The sequence below is a fragment of the Schistocerca nitens genome, chromosome 5, assembly GCF_023898315.1.
Source record: "Schistocerca nitens isolate TAMUIC-IGC-003100 chromosome 5, iqSchNite1.1, whole genome shotgun sequence".
Taxonomy (NCBI): Eukaryota; Metazoa; Arthropoda; class Insecta; order Orthoptera; family Acrididae; genus Schistocerca; species Schistocerca nitens.
Genome location: NC_064618.1, coordinates 858,234,076 through 858,254,960, shown reverse-complemented (window position 1 = coordinate 858,254,960; position 20,885 = coordinate 858,234,076).

The window sequence follows — 20,885 nt, the reverse complement described above, 5'->3', positions numbered from 1 at the left end:
CACTGGAATTATTACTTTCTTCTAGACGAATTAGGATGCCATATACCCTGCATACCACATGGAACAGTTTTGTAATGATTACTTCAATGCAAAATTTTAGTACCACCTACAACTTTCATCCCTTTTCCCCACAGTTCTTCTTCTATTCCTTTTCCTGCTATCGATATCCAACTCCCCATCATAACTAAATTTTCGTCGTCCTAATGTCTTGATAAATTTTCCTTGCGGCACCATACATTGTTTGAATCTAGTCAATATACGTGGACCTAGAAGGAATGTATACTAATCCAATTATTGTGAGTCGTGATTTTGTGTCCTTTCTGGCTATGCTAACCTATTTACTGTGTTGTTTCTATAAATTTACTCATATTCCTCTCTTCCTGATCATCGTTAGACTTACTCCAGCGTTATCCCTATTTGATGCTGATATACATGTACCCTGGCCAGAAACGCTATTCTTCCTGCCGTCACACCTGAATAATTTGTACGGTGTCTAACTGCAAGCCACATATCCGTTTCTCTTTTCTGGTTCTCTAATCTACTGACATGATTAAAGGATAAGAATTTTCACCCGTAGGACTCGAGATATATTCCATAATCCTCAAAGCAATTGAGCTGCAAGACCTCTGTAGTTTGAATGGCTATAGTGCACCCTTGCTTTCAGCCTTGCTGTAGTACCAACAAGTAGGGTGGCAAGAAGGGTTCTGGGCAGAAAAGTGCTGACATCAGCATCGGCGCTTTCTTATCAATGGGGTCACATTACAGCTGAGACAATTACACATGTCATATTTCGCTGACATCAGCATCCTCAGCCTCGGCCTCTGCACTTCTGCGAATTGTGCGTAAAGCACCCCCAACCTGCGCCTCCTAGCTCCCATGCACCTCACACTTTCGCTCTGCTGCTATGTTTGCATTACTGACTTACAAAAACTTCCTTAAGAAGTGAGTTACCAGCCGTCACACTGGTAACTCTGATTTGAAGCTGTGTATCATTTGCCACGGAACACTGCAAACAATTAAAACCTACATTTTGACATAAAATACAAATAACGAAATAGGAATTCTTATCTGTTGAAAATTACTTTCTTACCAAGAACACTTTCCCCACAGAATCTGAAAACGTTAATAAAGGTAAGTCCACTTTCACATCCAACTTTCTCTTGTCACCATTAGACAGCTGCACCGAAAATTCGATAAGTCTCTAAAAATAATTAAAACCAACATTATTTAAGAAAATATAATAATCTTTTGTTAAGCATGAGTTTTATCTTGGATACCTTCTACCAAATCAAGAAAACGCTAAATAATAGCAAATCCCAGCTCTTTCAGTTACCAGGAGATGGCTGCACACTGCAATTGCGCTCATAGTTTGATATCTCCACCGTACTAACAGACGCCTCCAACCGCAATTAAAAAGCGCAATCAATAGTAAATTAATTATTTTCTGCGTCTAATATGTTGCAAGTATTCTAAAGTGTTTACAGCATACGCCAGCACCATGAAAAAAGGCGAAGTTTTCATAGCTAATAGAGTTTAATGTATGCAAAAGACGGTGCTTGATGCCACAATATCGCAAAAAAAAATCTGCAATCTAAATGAAAGCACAAGTTAACATCCAAATCTATACTATTCTTCAAATTTGTGTCAAAATTTCTGAAGTATGTTCCCTAATGGTAGATTTAAACATTTGGGAGTGTGCATATTAGGCCCAAAATTTAGATGTCGTAAAACTAGTCTGATTAGGCTTACAACTGCGGAAAAGTACGTGTTAGCTAAGTAGACAAATAGACAGACCGAATGTAACTAATCCACCAAATGAAATGTTTCTGAGACAGCAGAAAAAGTGTGATGTTTACATTGCCAGTTGAGGTTAATACTACCCCGAAAAGATATATTCCAGCATTTTTAAGTAGTTCTCAAGGAGGGGACAAGGATAATTCATCATGTTATTCACTAGAAACATTGTAAACGAATCTATTCTTTGCCACTTATTCTGTTGTTGCAAATGACACATGCCTAGTAAATGTTATATTTAATAACCGCAGTCAGAAGGCTCTCTAAAAGCTTTATAGACTGTATTTTCCGATATTACTGCTCACAATATAATAAAAAAAGTATGTCAACGGCGTAAAGGAAGTACTCCATCTGTGCAGTTGCATCTCCGGAAAATAAAAACCTGTAACCAAGTACACCACCACAAACATATGCATAACACCAACCACAGCAGCTGGCCGAGACACAAGCAGCTACAGGGAAGTAATGGATTTTGTGACTTTCACGAGTTCCTAACCAGGAGAGAATTGTATAGTTTCATCTGTGCGCTCTAGTAGTTCAGTTCCTTGAGTTTCTGCGTGTTAATTTTAGCATTTATAACACACACAGCTCTCGCGTTTTTGTTTGCGTCGGAAAGTAAACCGATTTTGTGACATATCACAAGTTCCTAATTAGGAGCGAATATCTTAGTCTCACCTGAGTGCTTTGGTAGTTCAGTTTTTGAGTATCTCTGCGTGTTAATCTAATTTATTAGACACAGTCCTTGCGTTTTCCTCCATGTCCACAGTAGAGTGCCGTAGCGCGTATCGATAGTCCATTTGTCTGTATAGCACAGATTTCCACGGTCTAGGGACTGTGATGGCTGTGTGCGGATGTGGGCCAAGTTGGTGACACTTCGCTCTCAGCTCCAGGCTGCGAAGGCTTTGGTTATGCAGCTCGAAGGTGCAGTGCTTGGACACCACAGTTGTGGGTTGGTCGTAGGAATCCAACGGACGTCCATCACGTCTGACTCCTCCAATCAGTCCGCAACGGTGTCCAGCTCAATTACTGCTCGCCCTGAGGTTGATACCTCATCCGTGGTCGAGTGGGAGGTCACCTCAGGGCGTGCAAGCGGCGAAAGACTTCCCAGGCGGCCGCACATAAGGCCTCCTCGGTTTGTCTGACAAACAGGTTCCAGGTGCTGTCTGTGACTGACACTGCCGCTCAGCCACATGCAGTCGCCTGTCCTGTTTCAGAGGAAACCTCTCAGCCTGCAAGATCCTGGCAATCACAGACGGTGGGATTATTGGTAGTTGGGAGCTCAAATGTTAGGCGCACTATGGGACCCCTTAGAGACATGGCTGCCAACAAGGGTAAGAAAGCCAATGTGGGCATGTGTGCATACCGGGTGGAGTCATTCCAGACGTGGAATGGGTCCTTCCTGATGCCATGAAGAGAACAGTGGCTCACATCGGTACCAAGGATGTGTGTTGCTTTGTATAAGAGATTCTCTCTGGTTTCAAGCAGCTAACAGAAGTGGTCAAGGCTGCCAGTGTTGCTTGTGAGATGAAAACAGAGCTCACCATTTGCAGCATAGTCGACAGGACTGATTGCGGAACTCTGGTACTGAGCCGAGTGGAAGGTCTGACTCAGAGCCTCAGACAGTTCTGCGACCGTGTACGTTGCAGATTTCTCGACTTGCACGATAGGGTGGTAGGGGTTCGACTTGCGCTGAATAGGTCAGGAGTCCACTATATGCAGGAGGCAGCTACGAGAGTATCAGGGGCTGTGTGGCGTAGACTGGGTGGTTTTTAGGTTAGAGGGTCTCGGAAAACCACAAAAAGGGCTTCAGTCTCAAAAGGTGCAGGTATAACGCAGGATTAAGGTAGATCCTGGGACCATCGGCATAACATTTGTAAATTGTCATAGCTACGTTGGGAAAGTACCAGAGCTTCAAGCGCTAATAGAAAGTGCTGATGCTCAGATCGTTATAGGCACTGAAAGCTGCCTAAAGCCGGAGATACGTTCAGCTGAATTTTTTGCGAATAACGTAAATGTGTTCAGAAAGGATAGGCTGAACACGATCGGCGGTGGCGTGTTTGTTGCTGTTAGCAGTTCATATTGTCGCGAAATTGAAGTAGATAGTTCCTGTGAGTTAGTATGGGCAGAAATCTTTCTTGGTACCCGGAATAACATAATAACTGGATCCTTTTACCGGCATGAAAGGTTCAAAGAAAACTTGAGTTTGATTTCAAACATATACCAGACTCATATAATTATAGTTGCTGGTGACCAATTTATCCTCGGTATGTTGGTGAAAATACATGTTTAAATTCGGAGCTATGCATAAAACATCATCCGAAATAGCGCTAAATACGAGCAGTTAGTTAGTGATCCCACGCGAATTGTAAACGGTTGTGAAAACACACTTGATAATAGTCCTAAGCTAATAACAAGTATCAAAACGCATAGAGGGATTGGTAATTCACAAATCCCACAAAAATAAACGAAAAATATATCTATTCAACAAAGCAGATATAAATTTACTTGACGCCTTCCTGGGAGACAGTCTCCACTCCTTCCAAATTAACAACGCCGGTGTAGACCAACATACCGATAAGATGTTGGCTGATGTTACATGGCTGGATCATTCAGTCATATAGACTGTGATACCACTCTTTTATATTACTGATATTCTGTGAAAATAAAGTGTCAAAAGTAGAAAATCATACATAAGTATTTTAATAAACAATGTCATTGTAACTCATAAAATAAATGGTAGATGTTGAATTTGTTTGTAAATTGACGTCGCAGCATAAAGAAGTGTGCTCTAAGCTATGGGGTGATGGAAGGGCTACAGAAGTATAAATCTCAATAGAGCGGCACTAGATCTGGCTGAATTAGACCATCATATTGGAATAGAGACAGCAAAGGACTTGGAAGAGCAGTTGAATGGAATGGACAGTGTCTTGAAAGGAGGATATAAGATGAACATCAACAAAAGCAAAACGAGGATAATGGAATGTAGTCGAATTAAATCGGGTATTGCTGAGGGAATTAGATTAGGAAATGAGACGCTTAAAGTAGTAAATGAGTTTTGCCATTTGGGGAGCAAAATAACTGATGATGGTCGAAGTAGAGAGGATATAAAATGTAGACTGGCAATGGCGAGGAAAGCCTTTCTGAAGAAGAGAAATTTGTTAACATCGAATATAGATTTAAGGGTCAGGAAGTCGTTTCAGAAAGTATTTGTATGGAGTGTAGCCATGTATGGAAGTGAAACATGGACGATACATAGTTTGGACAAGAAGAGAATAGAAGCTTTCGAAATGTGGTGCTACAGAAGAATGCTAAAGATTAGGTGGGTAGATCACATAACTAATGATGAAGTACTGAATAGAATTGGGGAAAAGAGGAGTTTGTGGCACAACTTGACAAAAAGAAGGGACCGGTTGGTAGGACATGCTCTGAGGCATCAAGGGATCACAAATTTAGCATTGGAGGGCAGCGTGGAGGGGAAAAATCGTAGAGGGAGACCAAGAGATGAATACACTAAGCAGATTCAGAAGGATGTAGGTTGAAATTAGTACTGGGAGATGAAGGAGGTTGCACTGGATAGGGTAGCATGGAGAGCTGCATCAAACCAGTCTCAGGACTGAAGACCACAACAACAACGACAACATTGGAATAGAGGACCTAGCTGTATTATTTTATGTTCACCATTGAAATGTAGCGGCAAGAACCTAAACTAATATGATAATGTGCTACCACTACAAAAATCCAGTAATACCATACTGTACAAAAGGTAACACAGGTATGACAAAGAGATATGACGATATCTTACACATCTCAAGACCATCACACTGTGAGCTGGGCAACACACATCTTCATTCCCCAGGCTTAAATGTGGCACCACGCCGTCAAGTTTCCCAGCAGCATCCTTAATGGCATACACACTGGAGATTTGATGGAGATGGCTTTATTAGAACTGGATTTAGGGTTAGAGGAGGTGCAACTATTTTGTCGGAATGGAAGTCGGAGCTGGAGGGAGTGTCTACGTAATGATCATTTCTCAACAGCAGTATCGCTGTGTAGGTTTGTCAGTTTATTTATATACCAGGTGTCACCACAGCTGCACTCTCAGATTAGTAGTTTTATTAGAAAGAGTGATGGTGAGCAAACTGCTGTACATGCAATAATGTGGCTGTTCTGATAAGCACAGCTAGTGACTTCCAAGCCTCCTCCCCAGCGCTCCTCCACCCCATTGCACTACGTGGTGGCATGCACAGCATTGCTGCCGAGCGGTGCCAGGGGAACGCTCTGGACAGGAGCACACATATATCCACTGTACCACTGAAGTAACTATGCGTAACACAGCATGGAAATTATATGACAAATTTAATAATTTTTAAGTAGTTTATGTTCACTGGTGTAAAGAAAAGGAATTCCCATCCCATACTCCACACTCTAAGGGACCGATTTTTCTTTTCTTAGTTTCTAAAGTAGGCTACGTTCTTTCTTAGGGATCAAGCTATTTGCATACCAAATTTCATCGAAATTGGTTGAGCAGTTTAGTTGTTAAAAAGGAACAGATAGAGTTACTTTCATATTTGGTAATATTAGTATGGAATTATGGATTAAACTTGTTGAGGATTGTACAAGCATTGTATTCCTTACGTTGAATCGTATTATGCTGAACATGTCAATCAATAAAAGCGTTTTCAGAACTATTATACAATCCAAAGGCAAACAGTAAATATCTTCCTGGATGAAGAAATGTCTTTTCCCACGTCGTGTTATATTCTTCTATAAAACTTTAAATTACGATATCCTTTTTCTTTTTGTTATCCGATTTTGGTGAAATAAAGTCTACATATTTTCCCAAGCTACGCTCACGTTATCTTTGAAAACCCCATTAGAACTCATGCGTACTTTTGGAGATTAGTGTGTTCAAATAGGGAACCAAACAGACATTACGGTCTTCAAGTGTTATTATTAGTACAGATATGATAAAATCGGTTTTATTACTTACACAATTAACAGTTACAATATACAATACTAGCACATGTATATCAAATAAAAAGGAATAGTGGCACCTTAATTGATAGTTCTATATACCATACGGCATTAGGTTTTTAAATGCGAGACCGTTCACGAAACTAAACGATAAATCTTGGAGGGGCTATCAATTCAGAAATCAGCTAACCAATCTTTTTCGCTATGAGTTCATGATATCCCATTTTTGGTTCTCATCAAAGATCCCTTCAAAGCATTATTGTTTTAGAGGTACGAAAGCATGGTTTCACAGCGATATATACTGACAAAATTCTCTCGAGCTTCCAGCCGCGTCAAGTGGTTTAAAACTCATATGACGAAGATGGAAGCTCGAGAGAATTTTTCAGTCCTTTTAAAGAAGTAATTTTACATTTTCTTGACGAGCATTTCTCTCAGATTTTAGACTTCCCAGTATTTGCACGGAATTCACTGAAGTAAATCCTAACTAAAATCCTCTTAGAATTCACTGGCGTTAGTTTTCAGGCTCATAAGTAGTTGATAAATGTTGAGCGTTTCACACAGGGAGTAAGATAACAGTACATGAGAGATTGCTCTTAAAGTGTGTTCGTAGTTCTAACCGTCACCTGACAGCCGTTTCCTGAGTGAACTGCGCTTTTAGGCCTACCTGAGGGTTTAAAATGTAACAAAACAATGTTTATTACTGTCAACAATATTACCCGGCGATTGAACGGCGATCCATGAGTAATTAGTTAATGTTTTTGGCTCATTCATGCCAAATGGGTTGCCGTGTACCGCCGAATTGTGCTTCTATGAACATTTTCACTGAAAATATTAATGAATAATTATGAAAAACGGCTGATTTCAGTTTAAGATAGTCGACTAACATGAGAAATAAGGTTCGGTTAATCCTTTACTGTCCTCAGACGTACGAGCAGAATGTCGTGAATCGTTGAACAAGCCGAGTTTAATTGCCTCACCAAACTTAAATGCTACCAAGTGTGCCTCAAGAAAGTGAAGCACAGACTGACTTTTAGAGCATGAAGCTTAGAGTCGCACCCAACACTACGTCCCTCCAAAACTGAAGTATCGCGAGTTGCTCGTCACGTGGCGAACACCAAGTCCCTGCGGAAGTTCATGTTCTGGATTCTGTACTTCTTACGACAAATAATTCACTAACGCGGCTAACCTGTCACCCAAACCGATACAGCTATGTCACAGAAATGCGTCTCATATGGTAGTCGTTCACACATTAGCGTCTCGCTCTTTATACGCTATACTCCCACCATGAGTCTCCAACAGTCACTGCCCTAACGCACCAAAATTCATATCTTTTAAACAACACGCGACATTTACAAAGTAACAATGACAACAAACACTATAACTGTGACAACAAACACTATACGTGTAGCTTAAATGTTCTATGAGTTGTCGTGATGTATAACATTTGCATAAAGTAAGGATCTTTGAGTAGTTAAATATATCTTAAATTTTACGCTCATACAACAGCAGGGCGTTATTCCTATGAGAAAAAATACCCATTTTTCCAATAATTGAGGATTCAGTGCTTATGGTTCTCACATAACTGACGATGTTAATAATATTATTTAGTGTAATATGATTTTAATCTTGCATTACATAATAGCATAGACATTTTTATTTAAAATTATAGCTAGGTCTTAATACTAGCGCATGCTGCTGTATGGAACATATTGTAGCTTCTCAACAGTGATTAATGAAGTGTGGAAATTACCTCCTGTCAGGTAAACAAATACATGAATGATGTAAGTGAATAGCGAGATTTATCTGTTGACACCTCTCTGAGTTTAGTACTAGTTTTATTAACAGAGTTAGTTAATTTCAAGGTATATTAGTGATGGCCTCCTACCACTAAACAAACCTGCCAATAACACAAGTATAGATACCTTGCTGAGAGTTGTGTAAATTTTATTAGCAGAGTTAGTTAATTACAAAGTGTTGTGGTGAAATATGGATTTTGATTAGCTGCAAATCTTGAACTGCTGGTCATATTCGAGAACTCTGATAACCAGAAAGTCTTTTATCTTTGCTTTGTCGGCGTTAGGCCTTGCCGCAGTGGTAACACCAGTTCCCGTCAGATCGCCGAAGCTAAGCGTCGTCGTGCTTGGCTAGCACTTGAATGGGTGACCATCCGGTCTGCCGAGCACTGTTGGCAAAGCGGGGTTTACTCAGTTCTTGTGAGGCAAACTGAGGACTTACTTGATTGAGAAGTAGCGGCTCCAGTCTCCTAAACTGACATATGGGTGGGAGAGGTATGTGCTGATTGCAGGCCTCTCCATATTCGCATCGAGTGACATCTCTGAGCTGAGGATGACACAGCGGCCGGTCGGTACCCTTGCGCATTCATAGTCTATTTGGGTGGAGTTTAGTTTTGTCGTTCTTAGTTAGTGAATATCTTTGTTCCGTCATGAAACATCATATCTTATGTCGTTCAAATGGTTCAAATGGCTCTAAGCACTATGAGAACTTAACATCTGAGGTCATCAGTCCCTTAGACCTAGAACTACTTAAACCTAACTAACCTAAGGACATCACACACATCCATGCCGGAGGCAAGATTCGAACCTGCGACCGTAGCAGCAGCGCGGTTCCAGACTGAAGCGCCTAGAACCGCTATGTCACTCCGGCTGGCTATCTTATGTGAATGACATAAAATGCCACTAAGCCACTTTTTACATTCTCTCTGAGAGCTCCTATCTCTTCATGCTTGGGCAGCCCAGATGCTTCACAACGGCGGCTTTTCTCGTCCTTCAGCCAATGATACGGCTTCTCATGGGTGACTTAAGTGTCCCTCCCCAAGCAAAAGTACCTGTTGGCCCACCATGCGCCATCTTGCTCGTGTCGACTGAACCCTCGAAAATAAATAAACCACTTCATGACTATTAATTATCATACTGCTGTCATACTATTCACACATATCGACCGGTCACCTCACAAGAGCTTCACCTTGTTACATCATAGGTGCTTCCAGTTGACTTATCTTGAATACCGCTCTCTGTTAAACAAGGTTCTTAGGAAATCCAACACATCGTAGCCATCGTATCCATCGTGGAAATGAAACAAAAAATTTGTCCCTCCCAGAGATGTGACACGAATACCAAGTAACGACGCCTGTAGCCTTGATATTGAACTCAGTTAGGCTTGGCAAAGAGTCTCAAGTTTCTTCAGGTATGCCACATCTAACTGGAGCCACTCATTTATGATTACATGGAGTGGAGCTACCGTATTATGGCATTTTGATTGGTGTGTTTCACCTCCTGCTCCAAAACGTTGCAAATCCTCCCAGACATTTTGTATGGGATTTAGATAGAATGATTTGATGGGGCACCTTGGACGCCATAGTTTGCCCAAGTGTTTATCAAACCACAAACCTATATGTGCGGAGTGTGAAGATGGTTGTTGTCACCTCTGAATGTGCGAGTTTTTATCGCATAGATGCAGGAGAAAGGGCAACACTTGGCCATCGAGAATGTTGAAACAATCTTGGTTCATCAAAAATGTTCAAATATGTGTGAAATCTTATGGGACTTAACTGCTGAGGTCATCAGTCCCTAAGCTTACACAGTACCTAACCTAAATTATCCTAAGGACAAACACAGACCCATGCCCCAGGGAGGACTCGAACCTCCTCCGGAACCAGCCATACAGTCCATGACTGCAGCACCCACACCGCTCGGCTAACCCCGCGCGGCTTGGTTCATCTTCATGGTGACCTGAGTGAGAGAGGAGGACCCGCCTGCAGCTTGAACTACATCATCCACACACTGCAGACACTGTTGGTTAAAGGCCTTATTGGGCTGCTTGTGAACTCGACGCCTTTCACATTTTGAAAAGATGTAAAATCTTGACTCATTTGACCTCACTGTATGCTTCCATTCAGCTATAGTCCAGTTTCTGTGTTTTTTGGTCCCATGGAGAGGGTGTAATGCAAACATTTGTCTGACATCCAATAAAAATCAAATAGATATCATTATGTGACCGTATCTTACTTCGTTGATTCCATGCAACAGCCTGACTCATTCACGCCATTTAACTGCCACGACTTGGGTCAGCAGTGGTTCGAAACGGTTCAAATGGCTCTGAGCACTAAGGGACTTAACTTCTGAGGTCATCAGTCCCCTAGACTTTAGAACTGCTTAAGCCTAACTAACCTAAGGACATCACACATATCCATACCCAAGGCAGGATTCGAACCTGCGACTGTAGCGGTCGCGCGGTTCCAGACTGTAGAGCCTAGATCCGCTCGGCTACCCTGGCCAGCTCAGCAGTGGTGGGTCACATGATTATACGGGTATCAGTTCTACATTATCTACAGAGCTTCAACGCGACCAGCGCGCTATTTCTAGGGGAATTTCAAAGAGCAGCAGTTCTTTGTGGTAAGCCAAAGCAAATATAGTCCGATCCACAAATGATGTCGGTGCACACTGGTCGAGGCACAGACTGGCATTCCAATATTGCCTGTTCCAAGCTATTGTTGTTCCTTGTGTCTAGAGGGGCTCGTGCTTGCAGAAAGCGTGTATTCTGCAAATTATGCCATTCACATACTTATGTAGAACTTGTTGCAGTAAATAATTCGCTACAATCAAGTCTAATGCGCGCACTGGTTATGACGTTGACAGCAGAGCGCTCAGAAAGTACTGTATGCTCATTATATGTCAGACAATGCATGAAGCCAGGTACACAGTATGACCCAAACTCGACTGCCCTCCAATGAAAATGGAAGCTGGAGGGGGAAGAAAAGAAAGGAAAAGGAGGAACTAATGATATCAGGTGGATTGGAACTTTATGTGGAATCAGTGGCGACGAATGAAAATGTGTGCTGGACCGGGACTCGAAGCTGGGATCTCTTGCTTACTAGGCAGTTGTGTTACGCACTGAACCAGCTGGACACGGTTTTTATCAAATGTGCGGACTGTTCCCCCAGTAGACCCTGTCCTTCAGGTAGCCGCACAACCAGAAATCACAGGGAATGAGATCAGGTGATCGTCCCGGCCCAGCGTTTCAAAGCGATCAGCTGATAACTCCACCGTTTCCAGATCTTGCATGAAAAATATTAAGTTCAATGAGTCTCTCCTGCAGGGCGGGTATGACATCTTAGCGAAGGATATTGTAGTAACACTGGCCAGTCACACCGCACATCTTTGGTCTCTGAGCGCCAGCGTGTTCAAAAAAGAATGGGCCAATGATGAATATATCTGTGAAGCCACAGCATGCACTGACACATTCACCATACAGAGGAAGTTCACGTACAGGGACTGGAGCTTCAGATCCCCACACTCGGCAATTGCGCGTGTTGTCTAACCCGTCAGAGAAAGATGAACTTCGTCTGTCCAGAGGAAAATTAACTTCAGACATTGCGAGAAACTTGGGAGCGAAGTCAACACGTCGTTGTGTGTCCTGTGGTGCGAGCTGTTGTACGATATGGATGTTGTACGGATAGCATTTGAGAACGGTTCGAAGCACCTTCCAAACAGTGGACCACAGGATGTTCAACTGTCACGTCACAGCACACGGACTGCCTGACGATTGGGAATTGCAAGCAGTCTTTTCTGCCATAGGAACAGCGATTTGATCAACCACCTGTGGTGCAACAGGTGCTTTGCGGAGCAACGCCTAGTTCTCCAGTTGATTCGAACTTCATCATGCTCCACACAGCAGGTGTAGAAAGAGGGCCCATCCGTAATCCTTTCAGCTGGCGATATTCTCTAAGAGCAGCTGCAGCATTACTGTTGCTTTGATAATAGAGCTTCACCGACAATGCCCTGTTCCTTCTGTCCAAGCTCGTGTTGACAAGTCAACAAGTGCACTGCGACCAGACTATGACTGATCACAGCACCTGGTGGCCATAGTTGGAACTGGACGGTGGCGCTGTGACGCATGGAAGACATTAATGCTAGCAAGTTTGTTACTCATATGGTAATTCGTTTCCGTGTTATAACATGTTAAATAAGGAAAGTTTAATTATAACTGCCTGGTATATTGGTAACCTTTTCGCTGGTTTATGACGTTTTGATTTTGGAGAATTGGATTTAGAAGGGTTAACCTTTTTTACCTTCAGTAAAACCTCTGTTTCGAAACTACTGTAATGTGCCATGCACTCCACCTCGCTTATCGCATCCTTCTGCCATCCCCCATGCGGATCGTTTATGATCTGATTCTCTTCCCCCATCTCCTCCTGTTCCTAGAACGAATGTGGATCCTATATGTCTCCTGCAAACTGGATCCCCCCCCCCCCCCATCCTTTGGTTTTCCCCATCCTCTCCCACCCTAGCCCGCTGTCGCGTCTGTACCACAGTGTCCCGCCTGGCTTCCATCTCCACACGCTCCATACCCTCGCTGAAGGTGGCTCCCGCCAACTCCCCCTCCCAGATGATGTCCTTGTGCCTTCCATCTACCCCTCCTACCAGATCTAATCCCTCCTCACCGCTCCCTCTCTCCCTCCCTCTCCCCCTTCCCTTCTTCCTCCTTTTCCCCTTCCAAACACATTCTTTTTCCTTTTCATCCCCCCCCCACGGCTTCCAGCTCCTTTCCTTCTCCCCTCCACTTCCCTCCTCCTACCCCCTCCCTGGTTTCCCCCTACCGTCTGTCCCTCCCTTTTCTTCTCCCCCCCCCCTCCTAGCTTCGCCCGGTGTTAAGTCTGCTTCGGTGCAGTGATTTTTAACGTTTTCGTTGTGGTATCAGTGTTACTCCAGTGCCGTGCGAAGTGCTACGTTCCACCAGCACCAGCAGTGTCGCCAGCATCATTCATTTGTGTTCCCACTGTAGTGTTTCTTTGTTTCGTGTCGACTCACAGCGTTCATTCTCTGCATGTGCGTATGGCTCTAGTCTATGTTGTTTTTAAATGTACCATTTCTACTCATCTATTTTTGTTTTTGTTTATTCATCACTTTATACAATTCTATTTTATGTGTTATTATCTCATTTGACTATGTTTTCTCTGTATCTCTCCTGGCTGAATAGTGGCGTATTGTGCTGCTGCCAGCCCGCCCCATTTTGGGGAGTGAAATAACAATAAAGAAAAAAAAACTAGTGTAATCCTTTGTTCCGAGCTTTGGGAGACTGCGCTCGGTCGCCGGTAGTGTGCCGGTCTCGCTGAGCAGGTGTGACGTGTGCGGCAGTGAGTCGGGCTCGGGCAAGGCGTCGCTGGGCTCGGCGTGGATCTGCCGCATCTGCCACGGCGACGAGGGCTGGCTGGTGGCGCCGTGCAGCTGCCGCGGCACCGTCGCCTGGGTGCACCGCGCCTGCCTCGAGCGCTGGCTGTCCGAGGCGGGCCGCGACTCGTGCGAGCTTTGCGGCCGCCAGTTCCGCACGGTGCGCGTGCCGCGACACGGGCCGTGGTCCGGGCTGCTACGCTGGCTCGCCACCGGGCTCGACGCCAGGCAGGTGAGCAGCCGCAGAAGTGTACTCTCAACGTATCTACAAAGATAGTCAAAAGTCTTCAAAATAGGGCCCTTGAGCTTCGATACACTACTGTGAACGAGGTCACAAGCTCTGAAGGTGCCCTGGAAGTCTTCCTTCCGAAGCGTCTCTCAAGAAATCGCTTTGACCTCTGCAGCGGTCTCGTAGCATTGTTCTTTAGTGGCTGTCATCACTCAGGGAACAGGGAAAAGTACACCAGGGCCTCGCCAGGACTGTACAGTGGCCTGGATGGTGTCGCGAGGCTGCACCTGGCCAGGTACTCGTTAACCGAGAAGCGTGTGTGGCTCGCTACCTTGCCGAGATGAAGCTTTCTATTCCTGGCAACCTGTGTCCTCACTCGGTCGACCATTCCCTTCTATCTTTCTTGCACTTCCGTGTAGACAGCAGCTGTAATGACCAGTCCCCCGCGTGGACCACACCCTTGGCTTTAAAGAAGACAAAGAGCATGAAACTTCCTGGCAGATTAACACTGTGTACCGGGCCAAGACTCGAACTCGGGACCTTTGCCTTTCGCGAGCAAGTGCTCTACCAAATGAGCTACCCAAGCACGACTCACGCCCCGTCCTCACAGCTTTAATTCCGCCAGTACCTCGTTTCCTACCTTCCAAACTTCACAGAAGCTCTCCTGCGAACCTTGCAGAACTAGCACTCCTGGAAGAAAGGATATTGCGGAGACATGGCTTAGCCACAGCTTAGGGGATGTTTCCAAAATGAGATTTTCACTCTGCAGCGGAGTGGTAGAGCACTTGCCCATGAAAGGCAAAGGTCCCGAGTTCGAGTCTCGGTCCGGCACACAGTTTTAATCTGCCAGGAAGTTTCATATCAGCGCACACTCCGCTACAGAGTGAAAATCTGGAAACATCCCCCAGGCTGTGGCTAAGCCATGTCTCCGCAATATCCTTTCTTCCAGGAGAGTTCTGCAAGGTTCGCAGGAGAGGAGAGCTTCTGTGAAGTTTGGGAGGTAGGAGACGAGGTACTGGCGGAGGTAAAGCTGTGAGGACGGGGCGTGAGTCGTGCTTGGGTAGCTCAGTTTGCAGAGCACTTGCCCGCGAAAGGCAAAGGTCCCGAGTTCGAGTCTCGGCCCGGCACACAGTTTTAATCTGCCAGGAAGTTTCATATCAGCACACACTCCACTGTAGAGTGAAAATTTCATTCTAAAGACAAAGAGCATGTTTTTCGCCTTTCACCTGTTAGTTTGACGTTGATGTGTGCCAGTTGGCACTATGGCATATCCCCTCAGTGCTGTAATCAGTAGTCCACATTTCGTCCCTGATTATCACACAGCCCAAAACTTATGGTCATTCTGACCACGCTGCCAAATATTTCCTCTAACAACCTCACAGTATTGCCTTTCGCTGTATTTCAATTTGGAGATAGGCTGCCACAGATTTTTCTCATCTGCAAATCTTGGGTAATAATGTCCTCACAGTTCTCTGTTAATTCCTGCGATGTCTGTGCTCATTCAAACACTTAACCGCTCCTCTGAGTTCAACACATCACGCACACCTTGTAGATTGTCTTCTATTCCGTCTGTGTACGAGCAACCTGCGTCGAATTCGTCTTCCACAGTCTGTAGACAGATTTTGAAGGACTGGTGCCTCCTCAGAATGTCTGCTTTTTATAGGCTTCCAGAGACTTTCTGTGTTATGGCCAATGTCACCATACGCGATTTCACGAGTTCCACACAGAATTTGTTGTACAGAACGTTGGATTTTAAGCTTAAAGCTTACCAATAGACAAGGGTATACTAAAACGACGACACCGGGGTCATTACTTCTAATATGTACCCTCATGGTAACTGTGGGTAGCGACTGAGCTGTGGGAAATAGTGTGGAGTATATTATATGGAAAATGAGGTGGGCTATCTGCGAATAAGATGATAGACAGTAATAACTGGGATGCCAGCTGCGCAAAAAATGATGGATTGGAGCCTTCATTTGGGATGGATAAAATAGGCTTTGCTCGGCTGTAACGGACGGTAGACTTCACGGATGAATTCATGGTTTTGATGGGGAAGGTCACTGAAATTAAATTGGAAAATTACGTTGAGAGTTTGGAGATGAAAAGAACGCGGGATGTGCTGCTAGAGGCGCGGCAGCAGGCTAGTCTTCTCAAGTGTGGGGAAGACTACAGGGTGTCTCGACTCGACACTTACGCGAGATGTAGGAGAGGTGAAGGTGATCTGGGTGTTTGATGAGGTGTGGGAACTTCATGAACTGGTAAGAGGACGCGAGTGGTAGCAGGCAGCGGCATACGGGAAGTGAGGCTCAGCGAATGTCGCTCGACAATTTGGAGGGAGTGACGAAACTGGGGAATAGGGGAAGTGCTTGGTACAATGGCATGGGTAAAGACGAAATAGATGAGGGTTTTGTATCTTTTCAGGTCAGCAAAAGTTAAAAACGCATATAAATAAGCCAGGCTAAAATGAGGTTTTTCACGTGTACCGATAAAACACCTTTGTATTCCATTTTGTCAGAGTTATGTCACGTGCATTTATGCATCAAACATTTGCAGTATTAACATCCTTAATCTATTACAATATCCGTTTATGTGAATTTTCCCCAGATTATTTTTCAGAATGTATTAAGATGGTTCTCAGTTACCATGTCGTCTTCGTTTTCACATCATCAACATCAACCATTTGACATCCAGTACTGGATAAAGATTATCTGTAGAGAGGAATCGCACTTGCAGATATCTTTACGCTATAAAACTCTCTTCCGGCCTTTTCAGTTAACGAGTTAGGATATAACGCATACAGATGTGTGTGGCCCTGTATGGAAGCTAGTTTTATTTGTATTTTAATTTGCTAGTTTTTTAATATCTCCTTTTTTCTTTCTATTTAAACATAACGTCTTATGTATTTACCGTATTATGAGAGCAAAAAATTCTAGAGAAGTGATTACAACACACAAAAACACATACACACAAAAATACACACACAATCTCAAGTTCGTAATGGTTTCTTATACTTAAGTCCAGGTTTGAAATCCAATCAGAATCTTCTACAGACAGATGGTGAAGGCCTTCCATTGTCCATTTGCATACTCTGAGGTAACACTAAAATGTTATACGATTTACATATTTGCTGCTCTTCGTTGCAGTCACATTTGCGTTAAGGAGATGATCTCGATCGCTATTGGTGCAGCAGTGCTCCACATGTTCCGCAGACAGTTCTATGCACCAGGGGTTGATGAAAGCCTTTTGGTCGCTCCCAGGTAGTTTTAATAACTGCTGATGCATCAAGGAGATTTGCTTCTGCCATTGATTGTTACAGACATTTTGCATGTTGAAATGACTGTTCTGCGCGCTGATTATTGTATAGCACGATGGTTTTCTAGAACTCTGTCACTGGGGTCGTGATAATAAAAATTCTGAATGAATTACTACTTCTTGGTTGTATTTCAATTTTGTCACATTCAGCAATGGCTGTGATGTTTTTAACGCATAGTGGTGGGATATTAGTAAGATCGGGTAGCCAGTGTGTGTTTTGGGGGACGAATGCACTTTGTGATGAGACGTATTGTTTGACTGAGGTTTGTGTCAATTATTTTAATGTGGGCTCTGTTAGCCAGGTGGAATAGCATTACTGTGCGACAGTATGAAAGATCTAAAGCTGACGTAGATACTGTTGCAATGGCACACCAATCGGTTGCTGTTAACTTCTGCAACATACTGCTCCGAGTTCTGATTTTAGCTGCCACATTCCATAGATAGATTTCCTGTGTCAAAAACCTGTGTAGGCTCATACCGAGGCATTCTGGAGTGTTGCAATATCGGAAAGTCCGCTTTCTAAATGTGATGTTAGGTTAGTAGTTAGCTTGTTTAATCCGCAGCTAGAAAGTGCGTACAACGGTCTTTTGAGAATTAGGTCGGATATGATTAGGTTTGACGTATTCATCCAACATCTTCAGGTCCGATGCTGGTCTTGCGTCAGCTTACATGGAGCTTTGATCTTAAGTGAGCAAAGCAATGCCATTAGAGTAAAATCCAATAACAAAATTTCGTTACAAGTCGGTTGCTCTGTTCCCCAGAGTAAATTTCCCTTGTGAGTCTATTGCTGATTTCTTCCGCAAAGTTCTCCAGGTTTAGAGCTTGGCTGCATGGATGTTGAGACACTGGGATGGTACTCGGGAAGAACGGGGTTTTTCCGCAGTTTCGCTTAATCACAGGTGCACAACCACCTCCTCCCCCCCCCCCAAAAAAAAACACCGTACTAACCACCGATCTTAACAAATTATTTTGATTGTATCAAAATATTTTATTTATCTTATCGTAATTATCATTACCTCCCCCCATGAACCATGGACCTTGCCGTTGGTGGGGAGGCTTGCGTGCCTCAGCGATACAGATGGCCGTACCGTAGGTGCAACCACAACGGAGGGGTATCTGTTGAGAGGCCAGACAAACATGTGGTTCCTGAAGAGGGACAGCAGCCTTTTCAGTAGTTGCAGGGGCAACAGTCTGGTGTTTGACTGATCTGGCCTTGTAACATTAACCAAAACGGCCTTGCTGTGCTGGTACTGCGAACGGCTGAAAGCAAGGGGAAACTACAGCCATAATTTTTCCCGAGGACATACAGCTCTACTGTATGATAAAAAGATGATGGCGTCCTCTTGGGTAAAATAATCCGGAGGTAAAATAGTCCCCCATTCGGATCTCCGGGCGGGGACTACTCAGGAGGACGTCGTTATCAGGAGAAAGAAAACAGGCGTTCTACGGATCAGAGCGTGGAATGTCAGATCCCTTAATGGGGCAGGTAGGTTAGAAAATTTAAAAAGCGAAATGGATAGGTTAAAGTTACATATAGTGGGAATTAGTGAAGTTCGGTGGCAGGAGGAACAAGACTTTTGGTCAGGTGATTACAGGGTTATAAATACGAAATCAAATAGGGGTAATGCAGTAGTAGGTTTAATAATGAATAAAAAAATAGGAGTGCGGGTTAGCTACTACAAACAGCATAGTGAACGCATTATTGTGGCCAAGATAGACACAAAGCCCATGCCTACTACAGTAGTACAAGTTTATATGCCAACTAGCTCTGCAGATGATGAAGAAATAGATGAAATGTATGACGAGATAAAAGAAATTATTCAGGTAGTGAAGGGAGACGAAAATTTAATAGTCATGGGTGACTGGAATTCGTCAGTAGGAAAAAGGAGAGAAGGAAACATAGTAGGTGAATATGGATTGGGGGGAAGGAATGAAAGAGGAAGCCGCCTTGTAGAATTTTGCACAGAACATAACTTAATCATAGCTAACACTTGGTTCAAGAATCATAAAAGGAGGTTGTATACCTGGAAGAATCCTGGAGATACTAAAAGGTATCAGATAGATTATATAATGGTAAGACAGAGATTTAGGAACCAGGTTTTAAATTGTAAGACATTTCCTGGGGCAGATGTGGATTCTGACCACAATCTATTGGTTATGAACTGCAGATTGAAACTGAAGAAACTGCAAAAAGGTGGGAATTTAAGGAGATGGGACCTGGATAAACTGAAAGAACCAGAGGTTGTAGAGAGTTTCAGGGAGAGCATAAGGGAACAATTGACAGGAATGGGGGAAAGAAATACAGTAGAAGAAGAATGGGTAGCTCTGAGGGATGAAGTAGTGAAGGCAGCAGAGGATCAAGTAGGTAAAAAGACGAGGGCTAATAGAAATCCTTGGGTAACAGAAGAAATATTGAATTTAATTTATGAAAGGAGAAAATATAAAAATGCAGTAAATGAAGCAGGCAAAAAGGAATAGATACGTCTCAAAAATGAGATCGACAGGAAGTGCAAAATGGCTAAGCAGGGATGGCTAGAGGACAAATGTAAGGATGTAGAGGCTTATCTCACTAGGGGTAAGATAGATACTGCCTACAGGAAAATTAAAGAGACCTTTGGAGAGAAGAGAACCGCTTGTATGAATATCAAGAGCTCAGATGGCAACCCAGTTCTAAGCAAAGAAGGGAAGGCAGAAAGGTGGAAGGAGTATATAGAGGGTTTATACAAGGGCGATGTACTTGAGGACAATATTATGGAAATGGAAGAGGGTGTAGATGAAGATGAAATGGGAGATAAGATACAGCGTGAAGAGTTAGACAGAGCACTGAAAGATCTAAGTCGAAACAAGGCCCCGGGAGTAGACAACATTCCATTAGAACTACTGATGGCCTCGGGAGAGCCAGTCATGACAAAACTCTACCATCTGGTGAGCACGATGTATGAGACAGGCGAAATACCGTCAGACTTCAAGAAGAATATAATAATTCCAATCCCAAAGAAAGAAGGTGTTGACAGATGTGAAAATTTAATAAGTCACAGCTGCAAAATACTAACGCGAATTCTTTACAGACGAATGGAAAAACTGGTAGAAGCGGACCTCGGGGAAGATCAGTTTGGATTCCGTAGAAATGTTGGAACACGTGAGGCAATACTGACCTTACGACTTATCTTAGAAGAAAGATTAAGAAAAGGCAAACCTACGTTTCTAGCATTTGTAGACTTAGAGCAAGCTTTTGACAATGTTAACTGGAATAGTCTCTTTCAAATTCTGAAGGTGGCAGGGGTAAAATACAGGGAGCGAAAGGCTATTTACAATTTGTACAGAAACCAGATGGCAGTTATAAGAGTCGAGGGGCATGAAAGGGAAGCAGTGGTTGGGAAAGGAGTGAG